Source organism: Diorhabda carinulata, chromosome 10 (assembly GCF_026250575.1).
Source record: "Diorhabda carinulata isolate Delta chromosome 10, icDioCari1.1, whole genome shotgun sequence".
In the NCBI taxonomy this organism is placed as follows: Eukaryota; Metazoa; Arthropoda; class Insecta; order Coleoptera; family Chrysomelidae; genus Diorhabda; species Diorhabda carinulata.
Window position 1 is genome coordinate 16,418,411 of NC_079469.1, and position 12,508 is coordinate 16,430,918.

The 12,508-nt window shown below is 32.8% G+C and overlaps 1 protein-coding gene across 2 annotated transcripts in view; it reads left to right on the forward strand.

Annotated features, from left to right (window-relative positions):
* LOC130898858 (octopamine receptor beta-2R) overlaps positions 1–12,508 on the forward strand; it is a 161,276-nt gene that overhangs the window by 109,131 nt on the left and 39,637 nt on the right. Inside the window, exon 1 of one of the 2 annotated variants that reach the window (XM_057808420.1) lies at positions 6,114–6,450. The exons of the other annotated variant lie outside the window; for it this stretch is intronic. The gene's annotated coding sequence lies outside the window, so the exon portion shown is untranslated. Of the gene's footprint in view, positions 1–6,113; positions 6,451–12,508 lie in introns of those variants that run through there. 2 annotated transcript variants of the gene reach the window in all.

Below are 12,508 nucleotides of genomic sequence, written 5' to 3' on the forward strand. Positions count from 1 at the left end.
CAAATCATGGCTCAGAAAACCTGAAGACAAAATGTCCATTAATTTCAGTACAACAAACCATGCGACTGATGAATTCTTTTTATCTCTGTGGTAATCCTATCTTTTAATTCCTGAATATTGGCAGGTTTTGTTTTATAAACGATGTTTTCTAAGTATCGCCATAGGATCTATGAGATTCATGTCGGGGGATCGCGGAGGCCATTCGATAAAACCACACCTTCCAATCCAGCTTCTTGATTACCTCACCACAAACGAATAGTGAGGTGGGGCACCATCTTGTAGTAGTCAAATATTGTCATTTGGAATATTGTTATTGTCTGAAAATTTCTAATAATGAGGTTTTTCCACAAGTGTGGATCGTCTTCTAACAGGGCACAACATCTGAAGATTTGGTTTCAGTTGATGCAGTTTTTTTGCGTCCTGATTTTGATGAATCTTTCACTGAACCAGTTTTGTTGAACTTTTTCAATTTATTGGAGCCATTTAGGTATTTTTTGAGTTTGAGTCGAGAAATCGTGTTCTGGCAGAATTAAAGTTGAGAAAGTCATATCTCTGCGAAATTTGAGCCTGAAAAGGAGATTTTGAAAGAGTTGGAATGTGAAAGTGGTTTTTTGACAAAATTAGAGTTTGGGTAGTCGCTTACGACAAAATTGAAGTAGGAAAATTCGTTTTCTGAAAACTTTGAATTGGAAAAGTGGTTTTTGAAAAAATTAGTTTTGGGAAATTCGTTCTTGGAGAAAATTTGAGCTGGAAAAAGTCGTTTTTGAGAAGGTTTGAGTCGAAGAAATCGTGTTCTGGCAGAATTAGAGTTGAGAAAGTCATATCTCTGCGAAATTTGAGCCTGAAAAGGAGATTTTGAAAGAGTTGGAATGTGAAAGTGGTTTTTTGACAAAATTAGAGTTTGGGTAGTCGCTTACGACAAAATTGAAGTAGGAAAATTCGTTTTCTGAAAACTTTGAATTGGAAAAGTGGTTTTTGAAAAAATTAGTTTTGGGAAATTCGTTCTTGGAGAAAATTTGAGCTGGAAAAAGTCGTTTTTGAGAAGGTTTGAGTCGAAGAAATCGTGTTCTGGTAGAATTAGAGTTGAGAAAGTCATTTCTCTGTAAAATTTGTACCGGAAAAGGAGATTTTCAAAAAGTTGGAATGTGAAAGTGGTTTTTGAAAAAATTAGTTTTGGGAAATTCGTTCTTGGAGAAAATTTGAGCTGGAAAAAGTCGTTTTTGAGAAGGTTTGAGTCGAAGAAATCGTGTTCTGGCAGAATTAGAGTTGAGAAAGTCATTTCTCTGTGAAATTTGTGCCGGAAAAGGAGATTTTCTAAAAGTTGGAATGTGAAAGTGGCTTTTTGACAAAATTAGAGTTTGGGTAGTCGCTTACGACAAAATTGGAGTAGGAAAATTCGTTTTCTGAATTGGAAAAGTGGTATTTGAAAAAATTAGTTATGGCAAATTCGTTTTTGAAGAAAATTAGAGTTGGAAAAGTTGTTTTTGAGAAAGTTTGAGTCGGAAAAGTAGATTTTTGAGAAGGAATTAGTATTTCTTAAGAATTCCGAAAATTGAAATAACAAAGTTCATTATTTCTCCGGAAAAAGGAAAGATCTAACAACAATGTAGATACCACAATAATACCGGCCGCATCACAAGACTCTTCCACACAAAAACTTTGTCAGATAATTGAGGAGTTCCATACATAAAACTCACACTATTTCTCGACTTATCCTACTAGTAGCCTACATCAAACCTGCTTTCAATTTCACTTTTTTCAATAATTTAATAATAAATTGCATTATCAAGTCCACATAGACCGTTGCTTCCCTTGAATGTATAAGTGTAATGGAGAAATGTATACAATTTTTTGTTGGGACTTTAAATTGTGCAGTATTATGTGTACTTTAAATATATTCCGCAACATCCTCTACCATAATGTTTTTATACTATTCAAATCAAAAATTCAATTTAACTCGATGAGATCAAATTTATGATTATTTATTTTACTTACTATGAAATATCAAATATTTATAATTTCACAACCGAGTAAATATTCAATCATAATACCATTTTGCTTATTAAAACATTCTATGTTCCACACAAAAGAGTCACGAGGACGCTTGAGAACTCTGAAAATATACTCGAACCCCCGGAAACAATTATCTCAGAAATATCTCAAGTTCTATCTCATTAAAACTGGTGAAATGGAGGCAGTAATTAACGTATGAAATAAAATGCGATCCCAATTAATTAGTGTCGTTTAACTTTCGCTATTTCATTTTGTTGAAATAAAAAAATGCGATAAGAATTGAAAGAACTTGAAGGAAGATAAAACCTTGCGCAGTTTGTCATGTAAAATGACAATTAATCTGCCGGGGATTCAAACGTGATATATATATATATAAAGCATGAGAGGGAGATAAATTTTCCTTTATTGGACTGAATTTGACAGGAACGTGATTTTGTTCCAAATATAGTGGAAATTTTGTTTCGCCGAATATTAATGATGATAGCAATATTCTACAGAGTAAGTTTCATGTATGGAAAGCCTCAATTATCTCGGAAACGACTTGTACGATCTTTATAAATTTTTGAGCGCAAAGGTCTTGTGATACGGCCGGTTTTATGGTGATATCTTCATTGTTGTCAGATCTCTTATTTTTCCAGAAAAATGATATACTACATATTTCAACTTTTCAGTACTCGCAACGATTTTTTGGGATAGAACAATCGCACACCTTTCAGAGAACCGGGATTTTTTGTGTTTTTTTTTTTTTAACATAATTATATAATGTTACATTATTTGATTGATTTGTGATAATATTTTGTTTCAATATGATTTAACATCATAATTATGTTACAACGATTGAAACGTCACTATTTTTTGCATACACCCACGTAAATACAAAAAACCTTAGGAAAAAATTAAAATTGTGTATTTTTCAATATTAAAACTAATACAAAAAAAAAGAAAATAAATATAAGAAACTATAACAAGAACGTTTAGTAACATGAATTACACAATGCTGTAACATGTTCCAAACACAAATATTTTGCACATATTTGGCAGTAATATTCAGTTTTCCTATTTTTCCGACGATCACATACAACACAGCGACCTTGAACTCCGGGAATTCGGGCTGATACTTCTGCTCATTCTAATTGGTAGATTACTAGACACAGCCCGTACTTTTTGGTAGTCATTTACTAGTAACATTGATATTTGCAGTAAAAATTGTTTGTATCAGATATAACAAAAATATATGTATCATACCCTGGGAAAATAATGGGATTCTTGCATAATCTGCTTCTCGAAGTGACTCAAGAATAGATCAGCCGTGAACGCTTATATACAATTATTGTCTTCAGTTCGGCTTAGGTCGAAATCGGTTTAAATGCTTTTCTCTTTGGAATTGCGACCCATGACAGTTATCGATAACGACGAATAGTCCAGGAAAGCAGGTTTTTAAGAGAGTATTATAAAATATTTATTAAGGTATACAACCAAGTTATCAATTTCCCTCTTCTCCGAATAATGTTTTGTTATTTGAACTTGTTATTTTGTTAATACATAATTGAGATTTTATAGATTGTATGAAGTCGTAAAATTTTATGTGTAAATAACAAAAACGTCAAATGAGAAGTACTTATTGAAAGAGAAATCAAATTAAAGAAAAATAATTCTCATTTCAATGCCTCACACACGAAAGACTTTTGGGAATGAGTACCACAAGAAATTTTTTTTGGGGCGATTTCTGCAACAGCAAAAATGAAATCGACCTGTTATTCCTGCTTCTGGAGCTGCATTCAGATGTTGTTCAGAACGATTTCGCAGCTTTTTACCAAGTATTCACTCCATTTCCAGTATTATGTACGTAGGAATTCCATAATATATTTTCTGATCTTTGCGCAACTAATGGCTTTACAAAGACTAAGTTCTAGTTCTTGTAAGTAGATTAGCCTCCGATTTGTTTCGTTGCTATTCCAAGTTGGTATGCTTTCAATAAACAATGTGCAGGCATTCTTGTTAGTCTTTTTGTACAGTGCCTTCTGACCATCTGGTCCACCGTATCGACTCCTCCCTTATTTGAGTTATAAAATAAATTCACGTCGCTATTATTTTTTAACTCAGCATCGACTTTTGCGTCGGAATGTTGAGTAGATAAAAAAAAGCGCCTTTTTTGATTTTTCGCGTTGGATGTATGACACTAATGTAACCTGTGGTTGCCCTGATGTAGGATCAGTAAAGGCAAAAACATTTGAATGTAGTTTTTAGTTTAATAAAAAAAGTACGACATTGTACTACAATACAGTTTACGTGATAGAAACTGTGTCGACCTAGAAACACAAAAAATATTTCAAGGTGTTCTTAAGTGCCAAACCAAAGGAATTCTCTCTCATATTGATGTTTCCGGTTTACGATCTAATCTAATCTAAAATTAGTACATTATTTAAACTTATATTAGAATATCAGGACAATATTCATATTTAAATTCAATCTTGGTTTAACTCATATATTGTAAGCCCATCGCAATTCGGGATCTTTCCGTTCTCTTTGTTCTCTAGAAACTTATATCGGTATGGAAAAGGAACTTTCCTTCCTGTAGAAGACTTGATTAAATACGCCGATAACATTTGGAGAATATATCACTTCGTCTTTTGAATTCACAGGACAGAGACGACTGGGATAAATGCGTTGAATTCTCAACACATCTCTCAATTTAATACCTATTGACATTTTGCAGGAAAAGATGTAGAAAAGGCGATTCTCGTTCTATCTACGTTATATAACACACCAATAAGTTTACTTTGAAAACATGTTTCAATACTAATTTTTATAAGAATGGAAAGAGACAACATTGTTTGCGGTTTTTTCTACAAATTGATAAATATTTTACTTGTGTTACTGTGACTTCTCTTGTGAAGTGGTGATACTTGAAATATGGCAACACTGATGTGAAACCTGATGTCATACAAGTTGGCAAATACTTGAAATATTCATCTTGGTCAAAAAATAATGGAATATCGCTAACATTTCTGATGATTTTCTATGATTTTCGATGGAGATTAGACCAACAGCACAGTGCCGGTAAAATCGATTCGATTTTCTACACCCCCCCTTGGACATATTGTAATCGGCAATGATTTCTAGCTTTCCGGTATCTGAGTCATGTTTTTAAGTATGCTGCATTGAAGAAATTAGCAATACACAGCTTTATGTTTCTCAGGAACATGAGAAAGCAGTGGAATGTTTTCTTTGAATCCGTATAATTTACTACCGACTTCTTTCTTTCGTGATTCGTGATTTAGGGTTTGAATAACTACAACACCTCCCTTATTCACCAGATTTGGCTCCGTCCGACTATCATATCTTTCCTCAACTGAAAAAAAAAGTTTAAAAGGTCGTAAGTGTAATAAAGAGTAATAAAATATTTTGACATTGAAATTTTGTTTGGTTCTATAGTAGGCTAAAAATTTTTCGATATATCCTCGTATATCCAATTAATGTCTCAACGAATTAACAAGATAAAATCATTTTCGAAATTCAAACAAATTCATGAGACTGTTTTAAAAAACATATAACAACTTTTTAGAAAACAAAAATGAGTTGGTTAATGGAGTTAGTTTCACTAGAATATCTTGGTCATCAAAGTAAGTGTCTTTCACTTTTCCTTATTGTGTTTTCAGTATTTTTTTTTTAAAATTAATACTCCGATTCATCTTGGTACCGAACTATTTTCCCTTTGTGCTTATCTTCTTCCGAAATTACACTTAACTTGCCCAAATTTGCTATAATCTTTTCCAAATAGGTCAATTCAGTTATCTTCTTGATCCCAACATACCCTATCTCACGTTGTGGTTATATTGCTTCTGTACTTTATCACTGTAATTGAGTTTAAATAGCCATCATCAGCAGATATAATCGAAACTATTATTCACATACACTCTTTATTAACGCGAAGCCACCATTTCCAAAGTAACGAACATATTCCGATTATCCCTTTTTTGGAATTTGTTAAAATCCACTTTTTTAATGATAAACAAAACATTTGATAAATAATTCTAAATATACATGATTCATGATATTTATACGATTAATTTTAATCTTGTCGGAAGTTCGATAATAGCAATTTCCTTCTTATAGGTGCGTATTGCACATTAGTTTGTTGAAAATTGATTCGTTTTATTCAACGAATTTCTTCAGTTAACAAAGAGATAACATAGTTACTTGTTGTTTAGAAAAATTCTTAATTGATTTCGAGTATTCTTGAGCTTTGAAACAGAACAAATTAGTATTGTCCCTGAGAGTAGCGAGAAGTTTGAGTTCTCTCATTTTGTTCGGACTTTTATTTTAATTAAAAATGTCGTTCTCGTTTCGTGGTTGTTGATATCTTTCGAGTGCAATATACTGTGTTGGTTGAAGTGAATGATTTTGAAGAATGAGGATATTGCAGATAGTTAATAGGTAATGTATAAATTTCAATACGAATCATATTTTTAACCTTTTGAAGTGTTCAAGCCAATTGTCATATCGCATTTGTAAACTTGAACCATTCAATTGTTTATTTCAAAAATATATCAATTTTCGAACATTATTTCAGGTGAAACTGAGGATTAAATCGTGAATTGAACTACCGTTTAAACCAATAATAGAAGAATTTCTTCTGCTTCAAAAATCACAGTCGAACCATCATTTTTTGGCGGTAGTCAAGCACGTAAACTTCTTCGAAAGACAAAAAATCGTTTGTTTTGGTTTTGTTTTTTAATTCTTTTAAAAAAAGCTTCTGATTAAGCTTTTCAAAGAATACAAAGAGTCGAATCTAAAAAAAGATGAAGTTACTTGGAAGGATACAGATTTGAAAAAGAATTTCGAAAAATTTACAACTGAAAACCAAAAATAGTAGTTACATGTGACTCAATGAGGCAATGTTGAGAATTTCTTCATCACCAACATCGAGTTCATCAAATATGTAGTACAAATCTTCATTGATTTTAATAAAACTAAAGCCGTTACTCAAAGTAATATAGTAAAACGTTAAAATTAAACGTGGGCTTAATCACCACCAGCCCGTCGATAATGTTTAAACCGAAGTATCTCCTCAATTACTATGTACTGCAAATCGTGAAAAAGTCTATATCTGTGTTGATGATGATGGCATAAATCATTGCTGCCGTTTTGATATTGACGGTCGTAGTCTTTCTCAACAACTATTTGAACACATTATTGTTGTGTTGAATTTTTCTTCATGAATAAACTCTATATATATATATATATTTGTATTCTACTCTTTCTTACATTCACTTGTCTTGCATTTGTTATACGATCATTCTTCCCATGTAGCTCAAACGATCTTCTATTTATAATTCTAGCCATGTATCCAAACCATTCTAGCTTGCTGTTATTGATTCAATACTTATTGCTTCCCTCACTGACTAGTTTCTCATTTTAACTTTACATATTATTTCCTCCAGTTTCTTCAAGTAGTTCATCAACAATGCTTGTATTCTACTTCAGTTCAGTTTCACTATCATCTAGTTCTTCCCTTAAAGGAACTTGACACAGTGATACAGTTTCCTGTCTTAATCTTGTGAATGTTTCCTTGGATCTCCTTCATTGTTATAAGCTCTGTAAATTCTATCTCCAACCCTTAATTTAGCTAATTCTAAAGTTTGAAAAATTTGGGTTCATTTTTGGATGAGATATGCAATATCTATCTTGTAGGATACATTGCCAAATAAGCTGGCTTAAGGTTGAAGGCAGAAGTAATGACCGGTCCATCATTGTCTCATCCTTTGACACTTCTGGAGCTTGTGATGCAACTTCTGCATCAAAACGGTCTTCAACGTATACATCTAAAAATTTGCTTGCTGCCTGAAGTAATACATCTTCACTCTCAAAATTTTCTTCCTCATCTCCAGAGTCCGCCTTTGGCTTAGGAAGTAATGAAAGAATATAACCAGCTCTTGAAGTAAAATTTTTACTCTGAATAAGAAAAAAAAGGAAGTTGAGAAGACAAAAATGCTAACAAATTCCTAAATAAAATTAAAACCAAAATAATAAAACTAAATAAATTTTGAATTGAGGTAAAGAAATTTTTAAATTATACTCCATTGTTTGAAATGAATATGATTTTTGAAAAAATAACACGTGAATTTACTATAGTTATTGAAGTAATGACTTTTTTTCTCCTAAATCATAATTTTCAAAGCATTAGCCGAATTGGCAATGTATCCTATATGATACAGATGGTAAAACGTAATTTTCTAGGTTAGGTCAATATCAATTGAATTGATACAGTTTTTGTTCAAAACAGATGTTTATATGTCAATACAGGTGAATCATAATTTTAAAAAGCTCAATTGAGATGATAAATAATAGTAAATTGGCGTAAGGATGATCGAAAGAGATTGTGATTATTGGTTTTCAATTTCGATAAAAGCTGTTTATTCTAATAAATTAAACAAGACAGAATTAAACGTGGTTTTATCAACCAAATTCAGAACCTGTCCTCAATCATTGTTATTTCATAAGACCACACCATATCATAGTCTTTTACCGACACCCGTTCGTGTATTAAGTTACTAAATAAATTCTAGTTACACAACTTTCCATTGTGCATCTCCAGTTATTAATAAAACCCGAAAAAAAATATCCATGCATCTGTAAAAAATGTGTAACTTTCGTTAGTAGTTAATTTGATTCTTCTAACGAAACTTTCGGCAGTTCTTGTTCAATAATCTCCTACTCGCTTAACGCCAAGCGTAGAAGGCAATTAGGAAACTTGTGCGAGGGAATGGAACAAAAAAATTAACGAGGAATAAGAAATCTGACACTTTTCAAGTTCTTTCTCTTCATTAATGGAATAAAACTTGTTTAAAAACCTGTCAAGTTACTTTCCAACTTATGTAATAACATTCTGCGGAATTACAAACCACTGTTGATTTATTTATTTCATAAATATTTCATTTATTTGTTCTTCTCTAACCGAATCGAAATCAAAACGGAAAAACATTTTCTAATTAATAAAAATTCAGCTGAAACATTGATTAACTGTACGGTATTTTCAAATAACAAGGTACAGAATGTTAAGAAATGATCGTGCAAGAAAAATTCGTGGAATCACGGAGCAAATAAGAAAATATAATAGACATTATCACTCTATCCAAAATTTGGTTTAACACATTTATGTTAGAAACTGTTATGGGGCGGAGCTTTTAAATTGAATTAATATACTAACTTACAAGTATAATAGGAAATATCCCTACCCATTGTTGGCCCGTAATAATCAAACGTGGTTCTACATATCGTGAAGTAAGACTTGATAAAACTAGTAGGAGGTTTCCTGATTTTTTTTAAACTGCAAATTGCTCATCGTATTTCCAATCTTTATCTAAGTTTTATCTGCAGTTATTTCCAACATTTTTCTCTATCCAGTCTGTGATATCATTACTGTTAGTGTCGTTACTGATTTTTGAGTATACAACATACCCAATGACTAACTTATTGACAACTTGAAACTTTTTGAAATGCCTACTATATCTGCTAGCTCGCGCACTTTCAGTCCACGATCATCCAGTACCGCTTTGTGGATCTTCTTCTCTGGAGTTTAAGCTTTGTAAAATGTGAATTTTTATTTTTTATGGTTACATATTTGCTACGGTTGAATCGCTGATAAACTATTAACCCATTGGCCACCTATTCTTAACCTAAAATATTATTAGTTAATTCTCTCTACTGAAACAGACAAAAAACATGTTATTGGCCGGTATAGAAAAGGATGCGATGTGTGATTTGTCTTTGATAGCATAAACTTTATTTCAGTAATTATGACTTCAAAGAATTGGCGAGTCTCTAGTTTATACAAAACTTGTTGCAAAAGTCTTGGTTGGTAATTATTTTCATACAGAAAATTCTCATCTTATTGGGAAGGATCAATGAGCTGCGAGGTGAATGCTGGAATGCTCTGCACAATCCTATAGTTTGATCATTTTTGAAGGTGTGGCATTTCAATCCTTGAAGCTTTCATGATGTCATTTTACTGGTCAGTATGTTGTGATGGTCAATTTTAGTTCTATTCCTAACTTCTTCTTCATATTTGATTTTATAGGGTTTCCAATGATTCTATTTGTTTTTATAATGGTTATCTTAGTTATTTTTGCCAGTTGATTCATTTTTTCATACTCATCATCGATGTCCTTAGTATTTGGTAAGCTATCTTCAGGTTTTGGTCACTTGGATGGAAAATATAGATGAGTTAGGCTTCTTTTTCTTTTGGTTATTATGTTTTTTTTTTCTTTTCTCCTAGTTAAGGCGGATCAGTTTATGATATGACGACAGTATAAAACTGAAGGCCATATCAAAAGTTTTTATTTTGTTACTTCTTTCGTTTCAGACACATCGGTTCTAAACTTTTGATATCTCCAATGATCCTGCTATTTAGAATTCGATAACATTTTTCTTCTAGTTATTCGTGTATCTGGAAAGATATTTCCTCAAATAAGCCATTCGTTTGAAGCTTCTATAAATTCTATTAGTTATACAAGCTGTGAGTATGTTATATGAAGTGGAATGGCACGAGATACGTCTGTTTAATTGATATCATCCGTCTAGGAACTCTTATGAAGCCAATGAGTAGAACCCAGTTCTAGAAACGTTGGGATATCTTCTGGGTTCTGTAGAAGGTGAGAAAATTCCTGGGTACGCACGGGATTTATTTTCTGGTCTGTTCTTTCCACTATTAGAAGCATACCTATTTCGTTTGTTTTCTTTGTCGAAGTTCTGTTTCAACTTACGACGGCTAAATTGAAGATAAAATCGTTGGGTCAGGTAATACTAGGAAATGTATTCTGGTAAATGTAATAAGGTTAGGATATGGAGAAACTGGACAAAATTCAATTGACAGTAAGGAAAATGCTGTTGAATAAAGAGGCGTGAAATACTCTTACATCCATAATGTACCTATAGCTATTCAATTATTGGTGTTTTGAACTGATCAAAATGTTTATCATCCTCTTTAGTATAAAATTCAACGGCTCTTTAGGTATAATGTCTAGTAATAACACATACATGACCTTTTAGTTTTGTTAAACAAACGCATCCCTGGGGTTGAATAACAAATTTCGTGCTCTGGTAGAATAATCGTCCGAAAGTAATATATAGCTTACGAGAATAGTAGAGAGTGAGGGCGCCATTCTCCCAAAGGATTCTAGTATTAATATTGTCCCACTGGCGCACAAATTAGACCAGCACTTCGAAAAGTAACCTCTAGTTCAAGAAACTTGATTAAATATTCAATAAGTTCTTCCCTATTTATTCCAGTACTTGTTATTTATTGAATTTATCGCAGAATTACGTACCATCACTATTTTATGTTGTTAAGTTAGTAGAAATTTGACACAATTTTTTTTCAAAGTATGGTTAGGTTAGGTTTCTCCCTTATCCAAAAAATCAAACATGATTACTCCATGAAAATCCCAAAAAAAACTGGAGCAAGAACTTTTCCAGCAGATTTTTGAACTCGAAATTTCTTAGGTCTTGGAGAACCAGAGTGTCTCCATTCCATCGATTGTTGCTTTGTTTCTGGATCGTAGAAATGTGCCCAAGTCTCATCCATAGTAACAATTCGGTTCTACCATAGCGTGTTTTAGGGAGGATCAAATTATGTGCAATTCTGTACGTGAGCAACGTTTTGTTGTCAGATTCTTCCTAAGAAGAGCGCCGTTTCTCTATATCATCAAGATATAATATATAATGCATAGGAGGATGGTCCCAGAAGTACCTGGCCTGACCTAGAGATGGCGGTAGTTGCTTGAAAAACCACAGAATCTATACAGCATATGTTTCAAGTTTGAAGACACCTTGTTGTTTAGGATCCATCAATAGTGAACGTTTCCAATGAATTTGGAAACATGGAAAAAATTAGTCATCGTTAAGTGATACAATACTATTATTTGAAAGGTCCCTATATAAAAGCTGAACCAGCTTCTCCGTTATTAACAATGAAATATTGTGTAGACGAGTTTTAACGAGGCCTTACAACATCGCAATGGTCGACCAAATGAGATGACGACTCTAGAAATATTGAAGAAAATTTACAAAGCGGTACCGGATGATTCTCGACTGGAAATGCGCGAGCTAGCAGACTTTAAAAAGTACGGTACATCGCATATTAACTGAAAATTTGGACATGAAAAAGGGGTGTGCGAGATGAATGCTGCGTTTGCTCACAATGGAACAAAAACAAACAAAAAATGTTTTCATCGAGTGTTTGGCAATATTTCATTATCATGGATGAAACGTGGGTCCATCACTTCACACCGTAAGCAAAAGAACGATCAAATTAATGGACTGAAAAGGGAGAAAGGGCTCCAAAGAAGACAAAGGCAAGGTGAAGGCATCGGTTTTTGGGTATTCGCGTGGGATAATTTCCATTGACTATCTTGAATAAGGTAAAATCAACTTCTTGGACCATCCTCCTATATGGATAAATTTCCTTTGTGCCTTTGGCATTTACTGTGGATGA